General features: G+C 43.6%; 1 protein-coding gene across 1 annotated transcript in view; it reads right to left on the reverse strand.

Moving 5' to 3' along the window:
• LOC126298528 (uncharacterized) overlaps positions 1–18,576 on the reverse strand; it is a 113,994-nt gene extending 95,418 nt beyond the window's left edge. Inside the window, exon 1 of the mRNA XM_049989888.1 lies at positions 18,451–18,576. The gene's annotated coding sequence lies outside the window, so the exon portion shown is untranslated. The remainder of the gene's footprint in view (positions 1–18,450) is intronic.
• Positions 18,577–18,923: the final 347 nt, after the last annotated feature.

An 18,923-nucleotide genomic window follows, 5' to 3' on the forward strand; every position in this document is an offset into this window, starting at 1 on the left:
AGGCGCTTCAGTCTGGAACCGCGCTACTGCTACGGTTGCAGGTTCGAATCCTGCCTCGGACATGGATGTGTGAGATGTCCTTAGGTTAGTTAGGTTTAAGTAGTTCTAAGTTCTAGGGGACTCATGACCTCAGATGTTAAGTCCCATAGTGCTCAGAGCCATTTTTTGACCTTAGCTGCGTGGCGCGAGAATATATATTCTCTTGAAAAATACTGAACGTTCTGTCACTGTGGTGTTTGGGAGGCGTCAAGTTCAAACTGAGGTGGTCATGCTGATCTGCGTAAGAACGATTTCCCTTAAGTTTCTCCATGAACACTGAAATAATTCCTGCAAGTAGATGCTGTCTGCAGATGAGATACTCTTAAATGCGTAGGTACATGACGAATAAAACCCTGATGTGAAACTTCTCAGAAGGCAAACACACATGAAACTCCCTGTCAGACAAACTACATGCCGCACTAGGTCTGGAAACCAGAACCTCGGGTTTTTCAGGCAGTGATATTAACGGCAGAGAGCGGATCCTGAGTCCTACCTGGATAGCTCATTCAGCAAGAGCATTCCTCACCAAAGGCAACGTTCCAGGCTCGTGTCCCTGTCCGGCAAGCAGTTTTGACGTTTTTAAACAGCACCCACACAGCTGCAGGTGGTTCATCCATGAATATTTAATACCTTTTTACGAAAGTTAAAATGCTGACATTACTTTTACATATACTAAGTGAAAACCGAGCGAGATGGAGCTGTGGTTAGCACACTGGACTCATTCGGGAGGACGACGGTTCAATCCCGCATCCAGCCATCCTGATTTAGGTTTTCCGTGATTTCCCTAAATCGCTTCAGGCAAATGCCGGGATGGTTCCTTCGAAAGGGCACAGCCGACTTCCTTGCCCATCCTTCCCTAATCTGATCTGATGAGACCGATGAAATGGCTGAGCACTATGGGACTTAACTGTTGAGGTCATCAGTTCCCTAGAACTTAGAACTACTTAAACCTAACTAACCTAAGGACATCACACACATCCATGCCCGAAGCAGGATTCGGACCTGCGACCGTAACGGTCGCGCGGTTCCAAACTGTAGCGCCTAGAATCGCTCGGCCACTTCGGCCGGCTAAAGACCGATGACCTCTCAGTTTGGTCTCTTCCCCTCCCTCCCCCCCCCCCCCCCCCGCAAAAAAAATCACCTATCAACCCAACCCAACTAAGTGAAATGCTCCTGAAGGATATGTAACAAGCCAAATTTTAAACTTATTTTCATTTCCAAACTTGTAAATGTACACACACTAAAGTATGTAAGAATTTCCATACTCTTTTAGCGAATCATCGGCCAAAAATCAAGAACGACGACAAAAACTTATTTACGTAGATTGCATTACTGCGCTAAACATATAATTAAGAAATTATACAGAACTTAAATCACTTGATATTTTAAACAGTACGTACGTCAACTAGTCCTGGTGAGAAATTCGTCAGAGGAGTGGAACAAGTTAGCCACTAGTAAGTCCTTTAGGCTCCTCTAAAACCAAACTTTGTTAGTAGACAAGCATTTTGTTGTTGCCGGAAATTTAGTAAACATGTATATCCCTTAATAGTGAACAATTCTATAACGGACTCACTGTTGTCGGGTTGTTGAGCCGTCGACTTTGGTTTCTTATTCGGCTACTACGTTACATACGGTATAGGCCCGTGTGACTGAAGATGTGCGGTTCTGTAGTTTGTTCTGCGACTTTGGTTTCTGAATGAATACAGTAGTTTTCTATACTTCGTACCTCCAGCTAGACACAGCTGCCACGTCTTCTGTAAATTTTCTCAGCGTTATGTAAATTTCAGTATTATTTGGTCATATTAATTGAGAAACTACTTTGTGAAACTCATAATCAACAACAAGATTTAAAAATGATTTTCAAAACATTACAATTAAGAATGAATTCCAGAAGTTAAAACCAAAAAGAAAACATAAAACAAGATGGTTTGTGTAGGAAATAGCTTTTCCTCGACGCCTTCCGCAAATGAAATGGTAAACGCACAGTTAAACTGTCAATGTCATTCCCTTCGCTACAGACATTGAGTTCCGGTATGCGTGTAAAATCAATCTGCTTATTTGGCAAGACAATGCAAATTGTGTGGCTAATGGTACCTTCCAAATTGTGTGGCTAATGGTACCTTCCAAATTGTGTGGCTAATGGTACCTTCCAAATTGTGTGGCTAATGGTACCTTCCAAATTGTGTGGCTAATGGTACCTTCCATTAAAGCGTATCTGAAGTACTATGATTCATTCATGTGTGAGCACAGGAAAAGCGTTTCTACAGGGTTATTTTACTAAATGGGGACAGACTATACGAAACGATACATTAGAGGATAAGAAGCAAAGAAGGCGCTACTGACATGGGGATGGAAATGAGGTCCAAGGGAAGTACACTTCCTTGAAGTTGGGGATAAAAAAAATTGTCAGTGTAGATTTTAATGACCGAAAGCACGCATGACTGATTCCCTGCGAGAGAACCACATGGAAGACTTCCCCACATTCGCAGTCTCCTTAATGACACGCAGTTTGTTGTGCGTACTGTTATGCCACTCCTTTTCTCAAAGCCGAAAATCCCTGCGGCGTAAGACAGAACGCAGGTCAGTTTCGGAGATGCCCATCTCAAGAAGCGGTTTCCGCGTAGCCTGTGTGGCCAGCCTGTCTGCAAGTTCGTTGCCCAGGATTCCGACGTGTCCTGGGGTCCGCACAAACCCCACTGAACGACAGGACCATTCCAGGGTAGAGATGGACTCCTGAATGGACGCTGACGCTACTGAAGGATGGCGATGGTAGCATTGGTCGATAGCTTGTGAGCTACTCAAGGGTCAGTACACAGGAAAAAATGATCGCCAGGGCATGAGCGCGTGTGCTCAAGAGCACGAGATATGGCCGCACGCTCTGCAGTGAAAACACTGCAGCCAGGAGTGCTGTTCAGTTTATCCTCCATGAACATACGCGAAGCCTATGTGACTATCAGCCATTGAGCCGTCTGTGTAAACCACTTCATCGCCCTGGTACATGTCGAGAATCGAGAGAAAGTGATGGAGAACCGCAGGGTTAACGGAGACTTAAGGGCCATGCAAAAGGTCCAGAAGAATCTGCGGCCTAGGTGTACTCCATGGAGGTGTACGTAAATGGACCTCGAGGAAAGGCGGTAACGGGAAGGACTTCAGTTCAGACAGAAGGGACCGGACGTGAACCGCAATCTTAAGCCCTGACCTGGGCCGCCGATGCGGGAGATGAACCACCGTTGTTGCGAAAATGAGTCGGTAATTCGGATGTGCAGGAGAACTACGAACGTGTGCAACGTAACTGGTGAGCAGTTATGCAGGCCTAACATTGAATGGATGGACTCCGGCCTCCACCAGGACACTGGTTCAAATGGGTCTGAGCACTATGGGACTCAACTGCTGTGGTCATCAGTCCCCTAGAACTTAGAACTAATGAAACCTAACTAACCTAAGGACATCACACACATCCATGCCCGAAGCAGGATTCGAACCTGCGACCGTAGCAGTCGCACGGTTCCGGACTGCGCGCCTAGAACCGCGAGACCACCGCGGCCGGCATCTGGGCGGGTGTCTGTTGGTATGATACCAGGAGAGTGACAGGAAGATGGGGAAGTGGTTACTACCACACAGGTCGTCATGTATTCTCCAGTGGATAGATGAGAGAAGGCCAAGACCGCAAACCGAGAGATCAATGGCCGAATATGTGCCATGTACCACACAGAAATGTGTGGGGCACCTTTAAGAGGCAGAGGTCGACCTCCCTACCTCAGCCAATAAGCATGGGGCCACCCCACAAGGGGCCATGCGCGTTAAAATCTCCGTAGTAGGAAAGGCTTAGGGAGTTAATCAGTGCACCACGGAGAAGATATACATTGCAGACAGTTGTTTCCTGTGTCGTCCTTATCCTGACAGCCACAGCTTCAAGAGGGGTTTGAAGGGGACAATTTCACTGCATACCGATTTCAGAACATGGACGCCAGCTCCACCTGACACATAGTCGCTATGGTTCCTGTAATATCCCTTATAGCCGGGGAGGGCAGGGGTCCACATCGCCAGGAACCAGGTTCCCTGGAGGGCAATGCAGAAAGCAGACAGAGCTTAACAGTTGCCGTAGCTCAGCCACGTGGTGGAAAACACCACCACAATTCCACTGGAGGATTACGTGATCTTGAGACTGGGAAGGCATGAAACAATGAGGCAGCCTACGCCTCAGGGTCCCTGCTGCCACCAGATGAGTACCTGTTCGATCGACATCCATTGTGGATGAAGGCCCAGCGAGATCTAGGTCCTCAGCGGACGCCAGAATCTGCACCTAATACTCAGACACACAGCTTGTAGGTAGTGGTGGTGTGGGTGCCACTGCAGTGCCTTGGTTCTTGGAGGTCTGCCTTTTTAGGTTCCTCTCGCTGGTCCCTAGGTTTGTTCCTATGGGAGGGCTTCACTGATTCAGTCTCAGGGACTGAGCAGGACTGAGACCCTATGACTTGGAAGTGGTTGATTCAGCCACTGGTGGGTGTCAGCTTTGCCACTGATAGGAGCCTGGGAAGGGAGTGACTCAATGGATCCCTTCCTGGAGAGAGGAGCCAAAGAATACTTACGCTTCTCCAGCTGAGATGTGGGAATTGACGTCCCCGATGGTGGTGGTGGTGGTGGGGGGGGGGGGGGGGGGGGGAGGTGTTGCTCCTGAAGTAGATTGTGCAGGAGCAACAGGGAGGGAAGCGCCCCCACCATCAACGCAGCAGGTGGAAAGAGAGCTCAGAGCCAACTGCACATTATGGAATGGAAGATAGTAGAACCGTTGTAGCGGCGGCGCAGTTTAACGTCATATGCACAGGATGTAGCCTCTCACATTTTCTCTTGGCCTCAATGTAGGTCAGTCTTTCTTTCTGGAGAATTCTGCGGTCTGGCGAGCAAGGCGAAGGGTGCTCTCTGCAGTTGACAGATGGGAGGCGGAGCACACGGAGTATTGGGATGTAAAGGACATCCACAATCCTGGCAGGTGACGCTGGAAGTACAGCAGGAAGACATATGGCTGAACTTCCAGCACTTAAAGCACCGCATCGGGGGAGGGATATACGGCTTTACGTCACAGTGGTAGACTACCACCTTGACCTTCTCGGCAATGTGTCACCCTCGCTTGGTCGCTTAGAGACTGCTGGCGTTTGACCACCAGCAAGAGATGGACTACGCTTCATGGCGTGTCATCCGCCCTCATGCAACTCACTCCGACCAGGGGCCCTCCTCACAGGCGCCACCCAGCCGCAGCAAATGCCACCTGGCAGGATGGGCATTGCCGGGAGTCCAGATGCCCCAGGGTTACAGGCATCTACTCCTTGGCATACGTGGGGAGTTAACGGGCAGGCATCAGCAGAGCGATCCCTGTATGGTCAGGGGCTACAGCCAACAGGGTACATGGCGGCCCCACCACAACGGCCTGGCTACCGTGCTGGTATCAGGCGCAAACGAGCTAAGTAGTCCATTATCGTCGACAGCGCAGAAAGCGATACTGTACAGAGGATGGAGGAAAACGCACCCAGGAGGATGACTCACCCAACAGCTGGAGAATAAGCAGAAGTGCAAATCTACGTCGACGAAGGATGCGAGAGGTCTCCGCGCATGATGGACACAATGCACTATTAAAGGCGCCCTTCCCCAATTGGCTTGCTCTTCGGGAATTTTTGAAAAATGGTCAAACCCTACAGGGGACCATCAAATGAAGACAAACGTGTGAGACTCCTTTTAGTCGCCTCTTACGACAGGCGACAGGCAGGAATACCTAGGGGCCTATTCTAACCCCCGGACCCGCAGGAGGGGGGGGAGGGGGGTATCTGTTGGTAACACCCTGGACAGAGTAACTTCGTATGTTCTACTTCTCAATAAATCATCGCACATGAATTTGTACTAGCCAATAGACGTCGATATTGTATTAAAAGCTTCCCGAAAGTCAAGAAATGGAAGAAAGTGATGACAATTTGCGATGCCATCCACGAAAAACTTCAGCTGGCATTCTAAGAGCAAATAATCTCCGATTTTACGTTCTTTACCAGTGAGAAAAACTTTTGTTTAATGACAGTTATTATATGTAAACTTAAATTTTCCCGTGAGCTTCTGCAGAAGACGATTGACAGCAGTGTACAGTGGAAGCTGCGTTGGCCAATAATGTTGCCGTTTGTGGAGAAACGTGACCTACGATGTCCTCGCTTAGTGACCTTAGTTTCCTGCCTAAGGTATTGCGAAAGTTTTATTAAGCATACAGTTAATATGAATCAGCTTTTCAACACCACTGATACTAATAAATGTAGTAGTATTACAAAGAAAATTATGTAGAAACCAAAGTTTCGCATTTGTTTCGGTTGTCAGAATACTAATATTTGTGCCAATGAGGGATAACGTGTCAGCGATGTTTCTTAGAAGGTCTGAAAGATCTTCCAATTTGTCTATATTGGCGTAGACAGCTAAAGCTTGCGAAACTTAACCCATACCACCTCTGTATTTCTAGTCCGAATCTTATTTTCCAGCCGGCCGCGGTGGCCGTGCGGTTCTAGGCGCTTCAGTCCGGATCCTCGGGACTGCTACGGTCGCAGGTTCGAATCCTGCCTCGGGCATGGATGTGTGTGATGTCCTTAGGTTAGTTAGGTTTAAGTAGTTCTAAATTCTAGGGGACTGATGACCACAGATGTTAAGTCCCACAGTGCTCAGAGCCATTTGAACCATTTTATTTTCCTCGCTCTCATATGCCAGAGCTACCTGACTATCCAGTTTACTGAAACCGTCAACTTTGAGTGCAGTTTAGTAGTGTTCTGTTCCTGTAACCAGATGGTGGTACACTGAAGCGCCAGAGAAACAAGTATAGGCATGCGCTTTCAAATACAGAGATATGTAAACAAGCAGAATATGGCGCTGCAGTCGGCAACGCCTATGTAGGACAACTAGTGTCTGGCGCAGTTGTTAAATGAATTACTGGTGCTACAGTGGCAGATTATCCAGATTTAAATGACTGAACGTGACGTTGCAGTCGGCGTACGAGCGATGGGACACAGTATAACCGAGGCAGCGATGAGGGGGGGATTTTCCCGTACGATCATTTCATTTCACAAGAGTACCGTGAATATCAGGAATCCGGTAAAACATCAAATCGCCGACATCGCTGCGGCCGGAAAAAGATCCTCCAAGAACGCAAACAACGACGACTGAAGAGAATCGTTGAACGTGACAGAAGTGCAACCCTTCCGCAAACTGCTGCAGATTTCAATGCTAGGCTATCAAGAAGTGACAGCGTGCAAACCATTCAACGAAACATCGATATAGGCTTTCGGAGCCGAAGGTCCACTCGTTTTCTCTTGATGACTGCACGACACAAAGCTTTACGCCTCGCCTGGGCCCGTCAACACCGACACAGGACTGTTGATGACTGGAAACCGTTACCTGGTTGGACGAGTCTCGTTTCAAATTGTATCGAGCGAATGAGAACATCATGAATCCATGGACCCTGCGTGTCACCAGATGACTATTCAAACTGGTGGAGACTTTGTAATGATGTGGGGCGTGTGCAGTTGGAGTAATATGGGACCCCTGATACGTCTAGATACGACTGTGACAGGTGATTCGTACGTAAGCATCCTTTCTGATCACCTGAATCCTTTCATGTCCATTGTGTATTCCGAAGGCAATTGCAGCAGGACAATGCGACTCCCCACAGTCCAGAATTGCTATAGAGTGCCTTCAGGAACTCTCTTCCGAGTTTCAAACATGGTTCAAATGGCTGTGAGCACTATGGGACTTAACATCTGAGGTCAGCAGTCCCCTAGAACTTACAAGTTCTTAAACATAACTAACCTAAGGACTTCACACATATCCATGCCCGAGGCAGGTTTCAAACCTGCACCGTAGTGGTCGCGCGGTTCTAGACTGAAGCGCCTAGAACCGCTCGCCCACAAAGGCTCTTCAGTGTGGAAGTAGGCTGTTTAGGTTTTTATATTGGTAACGCCACGTAGCGCTCTGTATGAAAAATCACTGGCTGTGCTGTGTGCAGTCAGTGGCTGGTTGGCATTGTTGGAATTTGCTATTGTAGTGTTGGGCAATTGGCTGTTAACAGCACGTAGCGTTGCGAAGTTTGAGGTGAGCCGCCAGCAGTGGTGGATGTGGGGATAGAGATGGAGTTTTGAGAGCGGATGATCTGGACGTGTGTCCATCAGAGACATTAAATTTGTAAGACTGGATGTCATGAACTGACATGACTTTTGAACACTATTAAGGTAAATACATTGTTCTTTATCAAAATCTTTCATTTACTAACTATGCCTATCAGTTAGTGACTTCAGTAGTTAGAATCTTTTATTTAGCTGGCAGTATTGGCGCTCGCTGTATTGCAGTAGTTCGAGTAATGAAGATTTTTGTGAGGTAAGTGATTCATGAAAGGTATGGGTTATTGTTAGTCAGGGCCATTCTTTTGTAGGGATTATTAAAAGTCAGATTGCGTTGCGCTAAAAATATTGTGTGTCAGTTTAGTGATCAGAATAAGTAAAGAGAGAAATGTCTGAGTACACTCAATTTTGCACAGCTGCTTGAAAAATCAAATAACGTACGGGGTTTACCAGCATAGTAATTCACTAATTTTTCTAAGGGGACGTTTCAAGTGTAAAAGACTTCTGTCACAATGTGGCTATCATGGAAACGTCAGGTCTCTTAATCGGCAACACATCTAGTATATTTATGAAAAGGCTGAGCTAACATTCTGTTGTAAACAATTTTCAGAGAAAATATGTAGAGCGTGGAAGTTTTGTTCCATACGTCAGTTATACATCTCATCTCATACGTAATTTCAGAAAGTGTTACTCCCCCAATCTATTACTAAGTTGTCAGAATCGCCAACTGCAGTGTTAGTAGAGACAGGATACATTAGGAAAAAGAAAGTTCTTACCTGAAAATATATTATACACATAACTGAATATACTGATAATGCAGAGTGCCTAGATTTTCACTATTCTATTTGGTATCTGATCATATACTTACGAATTCTTTCAATTCAGAGGCCTTATCACTACTTCTACAGGGCGGTCTACAGGTGAATAGCCACCCTTTCAAAATGAAACTCGTGGAAGAACATATTTAAAGCTAAGTGATAGGAGACTGGAGAGGTGAAAACCTGTGAGGCAATGTGACCAACATTGTGGCCATTTTCGAAGTCTCAACTTAATTTTCAAGTGGAATTGGGGGTCATGTGACAAAATTATACGAGAAAAACAATGGTGCCTTCGATTTGCGCACAGCTTTTCTTCATTCTCAAACTATGATTATTGTCTCTTCCTATAGGTGGCGTGAATGCTGATGCCATTAACAGGAGCTAAACGCTATAAAATTGTCCTGATATCCAGGACAGGATTTCAAACGTCTTCCAGATACAAAGTTAACTTATTGCTTAAGTTAAGAATTTTATGAACAGGAGGTTAATCATACTTAAATGAAAGGGATACTTACTTAAAAAAGGTGTCTACACAAACAGCAAAAGTAGGTACGAAGAAAGCAAAGGAAAATAAACTATTTTAAGAATCTGAGTAAATGAGCTGAATTAAGAGAAATTGTTTTAAGTATCTTCGGAAGATATGAAACAATACACAAGAATTTGCAAGAGAATTGAAAACAGTAAGAATACGAAGAAAAAGATGCTGATGAGGGATGAATGGACACTTAGATGACAGCTACCCAGAATTTGACAATATGTAAAAAACCACTACCGTCTACGATCGCAGGTATTTGTTTTATTCGGTGATCTGTTTCAATTGTGATGATCATCTTCAAATTGATCTAAAAATAAGAGTGAGTATGTATGTTTATGAAAAATAGCATTGTTTCACATAATGGCCGGCCGCGGTGGTCTCGCGGTTCTAGGCGCGCAGTCCGGAACCGTGCGACTGCTACGGTCGCAGGTTCGAATCCTGCCTCAGGCATGGATGTGTGTGATGTCCTTAGGTTAGTTAGGTTTAAGTAGTTCTAAGTTGTAGGGGACTAATGACCACAGCAGTTGAGTCCCATAGTGCTCAGAGCCATTTGAACCATTTTTTCACATAATGAACATGACAAATAGTAGCTTGATTCACCTTGTCTGAGAAGGAACTAAGGAACATATCTGTGTCCTGGAGGTTAAGAAGAGAGACAAATGAAATATATAGCCATGATTGGAATCGTCACATGGTATAGAAGTATGATAAAATTATGGTAAAAACTCATGGCATGTAATTGGGCTACACTTGACTGAACAAGCGTATAACCAACATAGACTACAACAAGTCGTACACACTGCACCAAAGGGCCGCCAGCTGTACCTTTCGGGATGGATATCCACAGAATAATTAACTCAACCCCACAAAATTTTTTAATGAATAAACGAATTTATACCCAACGTCTATGTTTCATCGTAGTTTTCGCGTGTATTTATGAAGTGACTGTCCATTTGTTTTCTGCTCTGGTCCAGTGAACACGTTGTGCATACAGCTTTTATCATGTTATGAGAGGATGCTTTCATTTAACTTTGTTGTCAACTGTGTAAGTCGCTGGCAACTATTTGAGAGGAATCATTTACGATTCTAACTAAATTTTTACTGTAGATCCGCGTTTATGCCCTAGCTCTTCTTTAATTTCATTTTAATTTATCCTATTTTGTTGCATGCAGATTGTTAAAGGTCATATCTGTGTCTTTTTAACACGCTGTTGTAAACAGCGTTTACTGTCAGCGACACCTAGCGGCTAATCCTAAAAAAAATTGGTTCAAATTGCTCTGAGCACTATGGGACTCAACTGCTGTGGTCATCAGTCCCCTAGAACTTCGAACTACTTAAACCTAACTAACCTAAGGACACACATCCATGCCCGAGGCAGGATTCGAACCTGCGACCATAGCAGTGGCACGGTTCCGGACTGCGCGCCTAGAACCACGAGACCACCCCGGCCGGCATGGCTAATCCTCTTTCCCCGTTTCTACTGCAGCTGTAAGCACAGTTTGCTAAAGGTGGCCCTACACTACGGGTCAAGAGTGTTTACCACAATTTTATCATTTTATCCCATGTGTTGATGCCAACCGTGCATATATATTTTGTTTATCTCTTTTTAACTTTAAGGACAACTGTTTGTTGGTTTCTCATCAAACAATGTGAATCACGCTACTGCTCGCAATGGTTGTCACTTGCCATAATTCTATTATTCGTGAATATGCACATTCTTTTTTAGATCAATTTGAGGATGATCATTACAACTGAAACCGGTCATTGAATAAAGCACAACCTCCGATAGTTGACTGTTGTGGTTTTTACATATCTGAAAACTTTTTGGGTAGGCAGTACCTCTCATGAATAAAGCTGGCATATAGCGGTGTAACAGTAGAGTCAGTTGAAGTATTCCAAGATTTCTTAAAATGTAAATTTGGACAGAAATTCAGAAACACAGATAAATAAAAAACCCACGCTATTTCGGAAGTTATGATATATAAGGTATTTAAACCTATTCCAAGTTTGAAGAAGAAGTTGTCAGAAGACGGTGTTTGAATAAAAACTAGTTAAACTGGAATTAAAGCAACATAAAACGAACTTGCCAAAATGGTTAAATAATGTTTGCGATAGAAGATAGTTCCCAAAAACTGAATGTGCTTTAACTATACTTCCCAAGAAAGACAAGCAATACATAAAAACAGATCGGTTAGTCTGCTATCCATAATGTACAAGACGCTAAAATTATCACTAGCTGAATAGGGAAAACTTCAGATTTTAATCAGCTTAAGGGTCAATCTGGCTTTAGAAGATATGACAATGGATCATTTGAAAGTCATGAACTAAGCTATAGAACAAATCAATAACCATGAATTAGCCCTAAGTGTAGGATTCATAGATTTTTATGAAGCTTTTGGCTCGGTTTCAACGAAATCCGAAATTTAACCTATTGAGAAACAACAATTATTGCACCTAGATTTTTGCAGAATATATACGTCAATGTTACAGTTTGCATTAGCGTGGATGAAAATACTGAAAACTCAAGACTATAAAGAGGAATCAGGCAAGGAGATTTCGTATCACAAACTGTTCTCAGAAGACCCATTAGTAGTTTTCATATCCTTAAATTAGGAAAATGAGGAAATATGGGTCAATGGAATAAATCTGAACCAACTTCTTTATGCTGATATTTTACTGTTTGCCTCTAAAGAAGATGAAAAACAACGAATGGAAGTAGACAGTCAGTTTGAAACTGGGTATAATAATTAATCCAAAATGAAATATAATCAAAATATCCAAAGTAAAATAGTACAAATCAACAATGAGGTCATTAACTGCGCGGGATTAGCCGTGCTGTCTGAGGCGCTGCAGTCATGGACTGTGCGGCTGGTCCCGGCGGAGGTTCGAATCCTCCCTCGGGCATGGGCGTGTGTGTGTGTGTGTGTGTGTGTGTGTGTGTGTGTGTGTGTGTGTGTCCGTCCTTAGGATGATTTAGGTTAAGTAGTGTGTCAGCTTAGGGACTGATGACCTTAGCAGTTAAGTCCCATACGATTTCATACACATTTGAACAGTTTTGGTCATTAACTAGTTTGTATTATTTTTATTTAGAACAGGTGAAAACGACTGGGGGGACAACAAAAGTAACAAACAGAAAATAATAATGGCCTGGTTTCCGGAACTAAGATTCTGATGTGTGAAGAGTAAAACTTACGGTCAGCAAATATTACCGAGTTTAGACTTATTGAAATTAGACATGGACCTAATGCAAAAACCTATTTAAGGCTGAGATTAGCTCAACGTGCAATGGAGATGCTGAAGTTGGCAATTACAAGATAATCATAAAAAGAAACAAATGTTTCACGGAAGAGATTTGAGTGAAAGGCGTAATGGGCTTCAGTAAAATTGAAATGGAAGTGATGAGGGGCATGTAGCCGGTGAATGGATGGTCGATAGAACAAAGAAATTTCTGGGTTCCTAGCGATAAGAGGAAAGATATTTGGAATGTGGGTAGTTAACACTACAAGGCTTGCAGGAGTTGCAAGGGTAGGTATGTGAAGACAAAGGCTATTCAGCAACGGGTGGCAAATGGTTACGATGATGTATTACATGTTCTTTACATACATCAAGAAAATCGTGATTTTGAGACTACCTATGCGAAAAATTCAGTGTAGCCTAATATATTTTGTTCTACTTGTCAGAGCTTTTATCCTACACGTAGCAATAATCATTACACTTTTGACATTTCTCAAGACGTGCCTCTCCCCTGCACATTTCGCACGGCATTGTGCTCAAATTTTGATATAGGCGGAGTTTCATGAATTTTCTTTTGTCCGAGTGAGTTTCTATAACGGAAGTGGAGCAAGTATTCCGCGGCCAGCTATCAAAATTTATGTTTTCTAGGCTACTCTAAATCGCTTCAGGTGAGTACCTGGATAGTTCCTACTAAATTTGCAGTTGTCCATTCCTTTTATTGTTGTCGAGGGCACGTTGCTCTTATTTTATAATTTTATATTCAAATCGTCAATGTGACTGCAAGAGCTTCAAAAAAGCTAGTAGAGGGTCATTGTTAGTCTTCGAAACACTTCAAAGTTTTAGACGTCTCAAGTTGAAATCATAAAGAAACATATCTTCGTGAAATGAAATATGTAACAGTTTCTGCATATGAACTTAACGACTTACGGCTGGAATAAACCATATCTTGTAAATGGCTTAGGGTGATCATGTGCAATGTTTTGCAATAGAAAGATAGTAGAAATCCGGTAGTGCGTGAAAGAAGTAGCAAGCTTATATTTGTTGATAGGATTTGTAGAGAGAATTTATCGTCTTCCGTAAGAACTGTCTGCGACTCACCTATACGTCATACTAAGCAATGTTTTTAGAATGTTCCTGTTCGAATCTAGTCAATTTAGTTGGTCGTATTGAAGATGTAAAGAAATGTTCAACGCGAAAAGTCATGGTTTCGTTCATCCCATTGGAAAGTGTCACAAAAGTGTTGGAAGAATGTTTATAGACGCTCGATTAAAGGAGTCTGATAAAACTTCAATATTCTGTTTCCATAACGGAACCCAGTAACAACCTGCAGCTCTCCACCTACCGTGAATATGTCAAACTCACAAAGGGTTATACACGGTCTTCTTCCTCAGTCTTCATCCGCGAATGGGATGGAAAGTTATTTGGACACTTAACCAGCCCTTCAACAGACTTTGCAGTTGCTTGATGGTTATACATTCAGAATAAAACTTCATTAATCCTTGAACATCTTTGAAACTAAGCAAAATCGCCACTTTGTGTTGCTACGGAAGACATAATATACAAGTTTCTTCACGCAATTCCTTCCAAACCAATCGCCTAATCGAGAATATACTAAACGATCGACTATTCCAAGTACTCATTAGATAAAACATTAGCTCCCCAATAGAATTAAAATAAACCTGTCTACCAAAGTGGTCAGTCACTGCTCCACTTCTCTTCGTCTTTTACACTACAGACATGTCAGGAACAACATTAAGGAAATTTGGTTACTGTGACGATCGGATAGCCTACTTGCAACTTGTACCTCAACTGAACGGTCAGAAGAAATCCTAATGGAGATATAGATGTAGTGCGAAAGTACTTTCGTAAATAGAGACTCCAACCAAACGCCGCCTACTTCCACCTAAATAATAAACGTGCTGGAAGAAAACTCGACAGAGTTTAAGAACAGTACACTCACTCATAATAAAACAAAAGTACCTAGGGGTAACCCTGGATAGAACTACCTTTTTGAGAGCATCAAACAAAAACAGCCGAAAAATTGGAAACAAGAAATATCATTCAAAATCTGCATGGTACAGCCTGGGAAGCATCAGCATCCATCTCACATTCTTCTACTCTGGTTCTTGTTTTCCCAGATTAGCTAAACAGCCGATACGCGCTAAAGATATATGTCCAACTAACGCCACGCGATTTATTGCTGGAGTTATTAAATCAGGATCTACAGAATCGCTGCCAGTACTAAGTCACATCTTATCCCCTCAACTACATCATATAAATGCTCTCACGAATGACTAGAAAAAGACAATGGGTTATTGAAACTTACCAATCCATCAAGATTGGTATTATGCAAACTATGACTCCGCTCTAGACGGCCACCAGCAGTGACACCAAGTGTCGCTGTGGAAGATGAGTTCAACATTACCAAAACATGGACTCAAGAATGGACTGGGCCATAGAACAATAATATGAGGTGTGTCACTCAAAAACCGCCGGGATTTGACTTATTGCGCAATATATGGTCAATGCTAAACAGAATTAAAACCCGACACAGCAGATGGGACGGCCCTGTGACCGAGCGGTTCTAGGCGCTTCAGTCCGGAACCGCGCTGCTGCTACGGTCGCAGGTTCGAATGCTGCCTCGGGCATGGATGTGTGTGATGTCCTTAGGTTAGTTAGATTTAAGTAGTTTTAAGTCTAGGGGACTGATGACCTCAGATGTTAAGTCTCATAGTGCTTAGAGCCATTTGAACCATTTTGAACAGCAGATGGGCTTAATTTATTTTACACAAACTGGGTAAGCAGCCATCGCCAACTTGTGATTGCCGAGAACCACAAGTCATGAGACATCTCAGAGGTATTCCTCACAAGATCACATGATGGTAGACCAGGAATACTTTATAGTGGCGACTCCAAAGTCGATAGATTACATAAATACTCTATATGTTCGTAAGATTTTATTTTGTAAAATATAATAATCTATGCTTTGTAGTTTTGCAACGTGTCAAAAAGCCATTCAATAAATAAGAATACATAATGGGGAACAGTGCGAAACAAAAGTAATGACGACCTCTTACTCATTGCACCGAAATTTGAAATTGTACCATCAGTTTTCTTCTTTATCGACACCCTTCCGTAATCTGTCTCTAAGAATCTCGTCCATGGTGGGGCATTAACCCTTTCTTCCTTTCTGTGACGATAGAGAATGAAATTGATGGTACAGTTTCAAATTTCTGTGCAGTGAGCAAGAGACCGTCATGACATTTATTTCGCACTATTGCCCATTATGTCTCATTTATTTACTGAATGGCTTTTTGACACATTGAAAAAAACAACGCTTAGAGTATTATATTTTACAGCATAAAATCTTACAAAAAAAACTTCTAGAGCATTTATGTAATCTACCGACTTTAGCGTCGCCAGCATGAAGTCTTCTGGTCTACCATTATATCGTCTTGTGAGGCATACTTCTGAGATATGTCTGATGGCTTGTGGTTCTCCGCAGTCAAACTGGCGATGGTTGCTTACCCCATAACAAAGTTTCCTTTGTGTCAGAGAAAAAGGCTTGCAAGTACTCCAAAAATTGCTTTCAGTTTAATGGTCATTCTCAGTCAATCTATAAAATAAGCTACTTTTACCATTTTTTTTGCAAAAAACTCAAAGCAATCAACATATCTTCTTGTACATTGCTTATTGCTTCTTGGGCAACATTTTCAGACGTTTTAAGAAATTCAGTCATTATGTCCCCTATGAGAGGAGTTAAAATTGGTCTGTCGAAAATGAGGTGTGTCCATGACGGAAGTCCTTGAGATAAAGTATTTCTAGATGAAGGACTGGATTGAGGGTATAGTAATAAATATACCTTTCTGATATTAGGCTGAGTTATCGTACTCTTGGTGCATGACCGCGAGGAGTAATAGGCTAATATTTTATTTTAACTTAGTGATTGCAAAAAACATGGCCACAAATATGCGACAAACTACATCTTTAGCGAAAACGTCCACTATTTCATTATTTCTCAGATTTAAAAAAGACTGCTATTACTCTGTGCGCAATATCCTGTGGATTGGGAAAACTTCTTTGATTTCCCATAAAACTTGCAGATTGCAGGACTTCCGTCATGAACACACTTCATTTTGGATAGAGCAGCTTTTACTCCTCGGATGTGGGGGAGGGGGGGGGGGGGGGGCGCAAGTGTGGAGCAGGGGGCTTACTGATAGTTTCTTAAAGAAACCAGAAAATCTTGTCCAAAAATCAAATAATGTGCAAAAAGATTTACGTTGATTGAGTGATCAGTTTTTCCAAAATAAACATTCTTAAAAATCACTTAATTTATAGGTTAACTGAGGAGAATGGACCCTTAAGGCAACAAATAGAACTGAATGACAAAACTGGTACATACATTTCCAGTGGTACGGTTTTAGGAGAATGTTTAAAATATGTAAGACTAGCCAAGAACGTATTTGGCACTGAATGTCCCTCCGGTATCATCATATACGCCCACTGTATGTTGAAAGGTAACGCAAAGTTGTGCCATCATGGTGCGCGAACTCTTTGTGACGCAGCGTATCTGAGACCGTGTCTGACCTGAACACGGATAAACAGCGCAGGCGAGCGCGGCCGCTGTGCCGAATTCCGGCACGCACTCGCTAACCGCGGGTAACGCACTCGTGCCTAGCCAGCGCTGGAGCCGGCCTCCTTGTAGCAAGTCGTTCCTCGACGCATGCGAGGCTAATTCTGGACGCTGAGGTGTGACGGGTGAAGTCATGATGCCGCTTTCACGATTTCAGTCCTGGGTAGTCATAAAGAAGTGTTCCTCCTACGGATTGCCCAGACCTGCTGTGTTAAGTGTCTCGCACGCTATACTTTATACTCTCCACTCTAATAAAAATTTCTTGTTGTGCACGCGGAGGCAAAAGGAAGTCAACAATGCGAAATTAGAAATGCTAATATATTAGGAGAAGTGTTTCTAATTAAAATCCACTTGAAAATAACTCGCATTGACCGGATATGATCACTCATGCTCTCCTTTCCACAACAGATATAATGTAATACAATTACTGAGTCTTCCTGAGTTTCGAATGAGATTTGTGGTTCTCACAAGAGAACAATAGTCGTAAGTACCGAAAAAAATTGCTCTCGTCACTCTAGTCTGCACTTTTTGAAGAAAAAAGTAATAGAAGGATGTTGCGAGGGCGATGTCTCATGAAGCGCACAGCGGACATGCCAAAATGTAGCGGCTAGCGGCCTGGCTGCGCGGAAAACGAGTTCCTGACCTGGTAAAGAAACACTCGCGCGCCACCGCAACCATTGAGAAAGTCGACCGTGCGTGCGTGAATGGTAGCTCCGGCCCTCCACAAGCTGACACTCCATCCCACGCATTTGTCACTAACAAGTATCACTCTTTCCATGACGAGTCCACAGTGCGAGTCCAGTACGAATAACTGCGAGACAACTGTAGCGGACAAATAAAGGAGGCACCACGGTATTCTGCACAGGCCGCAACACCGTTAGCAGAAAAAAACTACCTGTTAAAGGAAGCTCTTGCATCACCAGTGCATGACATAGGAAAAGCTAGCGCAGTATCAGAACGAAGCATTGGTGTCTTGCTGTAGCGAACTGTGACGCCGCCATCTACGTTGCGATATGTTCGTGTCCGTACGAGGCGTTGTAGTCTCCGAGCACTTACCTACATCAACGTCTCGATCCGTACCCTCTTGTTGTTGGTCACTGACTGACAGACCAGCCGAGCCAGCGCGCTTGCGTCACCTGCGCAGTGCTGCCCCACAGTGGCCGCGTTCGCAACTAGGTGGCTTTCCGGAAACACCCAGTTAGCGTTGTCCTTTTTGTTGCGGTGCACGTCCACTTCCCTTCGTCGGTAGCGCTACGCTTGCGCGTCTACGCACATCTCATTCGCCGGTCGCCGACCGACCACGTAACGGTTTCCAAAAAATTAGAGCTGTGTGAGAAACGGGCTGCAAGGAAACGGGGCCTCATTCGCAGTTCACACGCCTGCAGCGCCACCAAAAGAACGGAGCAGCATCATGACCTGAAACTATTTCGTAGCATAAAAAAAGGATGAGTCACATTGCATGGAACAACAAGCGTATCATTGATATGTCTGTCACCTTTATACAGTGAAGTGAAGGGAAGAGGATACTT

The sequence above is a fragment of the Schistocerca gregaria genome, chromosome X (assembly GCF_023897955.1).
Source record: "Schistocerca gregaria isolate iqSchGreg1 chromosome X, iqSchGreg1.2, whole genome shotgun sequence".
NCBI lineage: Eukaryota > Metazoa > Arthropoda > Insecta > Orthoptera > Acrididae > Schistocerca > Schistocerca gregaria.